The sequence below is a fragment of the Taudactylus pleione genome, unplaced genomic scaffold, assembly GCF_031769625.1.
Source record: "Taudactylus pleione unplaced genomic scaffold, aTauple2 ptg000487l, whole genome shotgun sequence".
Taxonomy (NCBI): Eukaryota; Metazoa; Chordata; class Amphibia; order Anura; family Myobatrachidae; genus Taudactylus; species Taudactylus pleione.
In genome coordinates this window covers 1,153,562-1,159,561 of record NW_028284889.1, presented here as the reverse complement: position 1 = coordinate 1,159,561, position 6,000 = coordinate 1,153,562, and positions in this window count along the sequence as shown.

Genomic DNA, 6,000 nt, shown 5'->3' with positions numbered 1-6,000 from the left:
TCTGCTCTTCCAGATCAGCCCGAAATCAATGGCAATTCTGTAGGCATATCTGGAATCTGTGTAAACATTTACTTTCTGACGTTCACCATGTACGCAGGCCAGTGTGAGAGCTTCCAGCTCAGCTTCTTGTGCAGACATGTGACTAGGTAATGGTTGTTGAATTAATACTTCAGTGTTAGTGGCTACAGCACATCCTGTGTATGGGATGCCATCCACATAATACCTAGAGTAATGAACATAAAGATTTAAATCAGCATCAGGAAGTAGAATGTCAGTGATGTGTGAGAGGAGCTTCTTGCCTCATAAGTTTAAAGCAATCATGCTCAAAATCAAAAAAAGTTTGTGTATTTTCAGTGTCTGCTGCTTCCTCACTATCACCCTCAGTTTTTCTGTGATAGTGGTGTCTCCCTTCTTTTGACTCCTGCGGAAGTAATGTAGCAGGATTCAATATTGTGCACCTTTTAAGTGTCAGGTTTGTTGGTGGTAACAGTGCTACTTTATATTTAGTTAGTCTAGCTGCTGAGAGATGTTTAGTTTGTGCTTGATTGAGTATTTCTATGACTGCATGTGTGACCATTACTATTAATGGGTGTCCCATAACAATATCAGTACTTTTCTCAAGTATCAGGGCTGCTGCAGCGACTGACCATATACAGGTGGGGGCTGCTCCATGTGGCTGAGTTAAGACGCCTTGTGCATGTGAGGAAGATTCATGACAAAACAACATGAAAGGTTTTTGGTAATTTGGGAGGGCTAATGCTGGAGTATGTCTTGTTTTAAACATTGAATGTTTTTTCCTGTTCTGTATTCAGGCAGAGAGGTCCTTGTTGCACTGTCCCTTTAAGGGTATCATACAAGTTTTGTAGCTTGTTTGAGGCACAAGAAATCCACTCTCTGTAATATGTTAGCAAATCATTTGCCAAATCAATGACAGTGAACCAGCTGGAGCTGGGAGGTATTTGATTCAGCAAAGTGTGTGGATTGGGCACTATGGGGTCATCTACAGCCATACGTTTTTTAACTTCCCACAAATCATGTATCATACAGAATGAGGGTGACCCATCAGAAGTTACGGATTGTTTTTTCACAGGAAAAAGCGGGGCATTCCAACTGGATCTACATTCCTTAAGCACGCCCGCTTTAGAGTAATTTTGTATTTGTTTGCCTATTGCTTCAATCTGCTCTGGCATTAAGGGATATTGTTTAACTTTTACTGGCTGCAAACCTGGTTTGAGTTTAATGGTCACAGGTTCTACAGGCATAAGACCAACATCAATTTTTCCTTTTGCCTAGACTGCTGATGGGACTGGGGACTCTGGCCCTCATTCAGAGGCGCTCACAAGAAGCGAGCGCTCCTTCTGAATGAGGACGGCCGCTTGTTTTTTTTAGTGTGGCCTCCTGGTCGCTAGCTAAGCTGTGGGTTACCACCCACAGCTTCATCGACCGACCAGGGTGATGGTCAAGACCAACTTCCGAAAATGATGATGCTCCCAACTACGGATGTGTGCCGACCCCTGTGTTTTGGTTTTGGATCTGCAACTCCTCTGGTTTTGGGTCTGGATTGGTTTTGCCAAAACGTCCATTCCGTGTTTTCATTTTTGAATTTGGTTCTTGATCTGGATTTTTTCTTAAAAAATCATAAAAACTGGCCTGTTTTTGTTCCTTTTATTTCCACTAGTTTCCAGACAATTTTGACCACCTCACTATATTGTTTTCATCCAGTTTAGGCCCAAAATTTGCACCAAGCTAGCTGGCTGACTAAGCTAAGTGGCAGCAGTATGTGGCACAAACACGTGGCAGTTCAACTTCAAACATGGCACATCAGGAAATAAATGTTTTTATTATTCAAGAGAGGCCTGAAGGACTTGAAGTATGTATGTAGTTGAAGGCAGGGACAGGAAGGGTTGATTGGTAGTAAATTTAATTTCATTTTTTGATTCCAAAGTAAATTTATGAGGGAGAGGGCAGGCATTTACTAAAAAATATTTTTACTCATTCACATCAGTCCTTGCCCCAGAAGAATCCTTGAGTGCCATATCTGCTGCTGCTGGGAGTGGATTTTCTCATCCCAGAAGGGGAGCAGGAAGACTTCTAGTAGTGGTCTCCAAAACAATTGACTGTTAAATAATCCTTTGCAAAGCTTCCACATGAATAAGCATTTCCCAACCTGTACAGTGACATTAAAACAAAACATAGTTAATTAGTGGCCTCTAAACTGCCACTTAACCAGCACAAATATGTGGACAAGTGCAAGATTTAAGATTAAGCCAGGGTAAATTTAATTTACTAAAGTGAGAGTTTTTACAAGTGAGTTTTAGAAGTGATGTTGCCCATAGCAATCAATCAGATTCTAGTTAACATTTACCTAGCACTTTCTAGAACACAGGTTCTCAAAATTGGTCCTCAGGACCCCAAACAGTGCATGTTTCCATGTCTCCTCACTAAATCGCAAGTAAAATAATTAGCTCAACCTGTGAATCTTTTAAAATGTGTCAGTGAGTAATGAATATACCTGTGCACCTGCTGGGTGACCTGGAAAAAGTGACCTGTGTCAGGTCCTGAGGGCCAAGTTTGAGAACCTCTGTTCTAGAAGATAATAGCTAGAATCTGATTGGTTGCTATGGGCAAGCAACATCACTTCTAAAACTCACTTCTAAAAACTCTCACTTTAGTAAATTAAATTTACCCCTTAAGGTCTTACGTTAATCTCCTAAGGTTCTGTGAGGTAGATTCCCCAGCATAAAACCTGTCTGGTTGGGATGTACCACCTCAACAATTACCCTATTAAGTCTAAATGCCAGCATTTTAGCCAGGATTTTAGTATCTGTTGAAAGGAGATACAGTTGGTGATAAGAGCCAGGATCAAGAGGGTCCTTGCCAGATTTAGGGATCATAACAGTGATGGCCTCTGACATAGAATGAGGAAGAGAACCAAGGTCACACAGCTCATTAAAAAAGATCAAGGAACCTAGGGAAAAAGAAAAGGGCATGCTTCTTATAAAGCTCAATGGGAATCCCAACCACCCCTGGGGCCTTACCACCTGGAAATTAAGAAACAGCCACCTCAATTTCTTCTATGGTAAATGGAGAATCAAGTAATTCTCTGCTGTTTGAGAAAATTGAAGGGAGGGATATATGTCCCCAATAATCAATCAGCTCTTCTAGGTATAGGGAGCCTGGGAGGAGTAAAGACTGGCTAAATACTCATAAAACACATTTGCAATAGCAGGGGTAGAAGAGTGCAGATTACCTAAAGAGTCCCGAATTTGAGCTATAACTGTAGTAGGCCGAACCTCCCTGGAAAGATAAGCCAAAAAAGCTTCAGATTTATCTGAGTCTACATACTGACTTTGTTTAACAAATAGTAAACATCTTCTAGACTTATCTAAAAGGAAATCAGATAATATTTTAGCTGCTTCCATATAGGAGGATCTAGCAATAGTAGAGCCATCAGACAGATATTGCTTCTCAAGTAGTTGACAGTGATTTTCCAATTCCTGTTTTCTAAAAAAGTTTTGATACTTATCACCCTCACAATTAAAGAACCCCTTAGGACTGCCTTAAAAGCATCCCACAAAATACAGAACCAGTATTTTCTTGAGAAGAAATCACACCATTGGGACTCCAATTCTGAGCAAGCACCCATTAATGTGAGCCAGAAATGATTGAATTTCCAAAAGGAGTGACCTCTCAGAGCAGCAACAGCAAAGGGGCATGATCTGACATGCCACGAGACCGGTATTCAACCTCAACAACCGGCAGGACCGGCCTCCCAGATATCAGTTATACCTAGGATAATGAGTCCGCACCAGTTAGGAAAAATGTATGTGTCAAAATGTCTCAGAAACAATGTAGTGATCTATCTATCTATATATCCATATATACATATACGGGTAAGATGATCTTATGTTGGTGGTACTCCCAAAATTATTTGTGCAAAACACGAGTGCATAAGAAGCAAAAGAGACAAAAAAAGTTGTTTTTTGGGGCACTCTTTAGCTAATTTATTGTCAATATAATGATAAGTTATGTGGTAAATTAGTATGCTGAAGGAACAGCTAGTTAAAATTTAACTTTTAATAGTAAAATACTTTATAAAAAGAGTGATAGGGGGCGTGGCCTGGCAAGCACTGAAGGCGGACGTGCTTCACAGGGGCTCCTGCCTATTCACTTTTAAAAGTGACTTCTCCTGCCCTCCTTGTGACCCCCTTGGCTCCCCTTCACCGGCATTCTACCTGCCCATACTGAGGGAGGGAGTCCGCGGAATCGGAAGGCAATTCGTTTGCTTTTGCGGGTTGCAGCCTTCCCTGCTTCCTGAAGCCGGGGACTCGATTTCCGGACCCGTCGTGGCGGTATCTCCGGGTCCGCGCCGCCAATCCCAGCCGATGTGCGGGTGGACAGCTGGTCTTCTCCTTGCATAAGGGACTCCGGGTGATCCCTGTTACCCTACCTCCAACGGCCTGATCCGCTGACATCACCCGCCGGGAGCCCTGCGTTGCACTCCTGCTCTGCTACATGGGTCACGACCTCCTCCGGAGTCCTGTGGTTTCAGTGCTCCCAGATTGCCTTGTCAGCCGCTGCTTCTGAGTGGGGTGCTGTGGCCCTGTGGAGTCCTGCTGATTCCCCCCTGATACCAGGACGTCTGTCCCGAAGGTGCCGAGCTGGAGGTGGTGAGCTTATATATAGATCTCCCATCAGCTCAATCCCCCCTAAGCCGCTCTAATAATACATTCCTGTGGGGCTGCTATGTAACCCATCTTCCTAAAGGCTACCATATTGTGCCTATATTGGGGTGTTTGGAGTTATAGCACCTCCTGTTCTGTGTGAGTTGGGCTCCCCCTGTGGCGTGTCCCTGTCACTACGCAATCTATGGAGGAAATTATTCCATATATATAAGTGTGTGTATATATGTATTAATTTCTTTTCCTCACTTCAAACTGGAGGCTCTATGTGAACGTTTCATGCTTGCAATGTGGTCCTACTAACAGGGGAATGTGTCACTCACCATCTATCTATCTAACACACTACATGACCTTATGACTCCTCCTTATGTCAATTCCTGATGGGCAAGACCAAGAGAGCTACGCAGAAAAAAAGATCCTCGGACACCAAAGGCCGATTCTTCTCAACCTAACCTCCGTTCATATCTATCCATCTCTCACACTGCGGATTCCCCTGTCGCCGACTCCACACCTGTGCAGAACTTGTCTCCCACCATGGCCCTCTCACCCGCTACCGGTGACCTCCATACACAATTGTCCCAATTACGAGGGGAAATTACGGAAGTTCTAACTCATGTTCGCTCTCTCCCCTCTAAACAAGACATGCAGGCTCTGGAGTCGCGAATCCAGGACTCTATGCAAACTCAGATCTCATTAGTTCAAGCTGATGTTAAACATCTAGGATACTGTATGGTTACCCTTGAGGAGGAGAACGAGTCAGTTGACAATCAGCTATCTCATCTTCACGAGTTAGTCTCCCAGCAAGCCTTAGACATGAGGTCAATGCAAAATAGACTGGACGATCTGGACAACAGAGGCCGTAGAAACAATATCCGGGGGCTTCCTGAGGATGTTCCTCCATCTGGTCTGATTGATGCCCTAAATAAAATTTTTGGAGAAATATTGGAGATTGACCCCACCGATCACATTGAATTCCATCTCGCTCATAGAGCCCTGCATCCGAGGGGACTTGCAACTGATCGTCCAAGGGACGTTATTTGCCGGGTCCATTACTTCTCACAAAAAGAGGAGATTCTTCGTAAAGTCCGTAACCTGGAAGGTGTGGAGTTCAGTGGGACTCATCTGCAAATCTTTCAAGACCTTTCTTGGAGAACCCTTCAACAACGACGGTTATTAAAACCCCTCACAGACTCTTTGCGCAAACAAGAAATCAAATATAGATGGGGATTCCCGTTTTCTCTACAGGTTACCCATGCCGGTAAACACCTAGTTCTCCAATCCCCCGAGAACTTGCCTGATTTCTGCCCTGCCCTTGGCG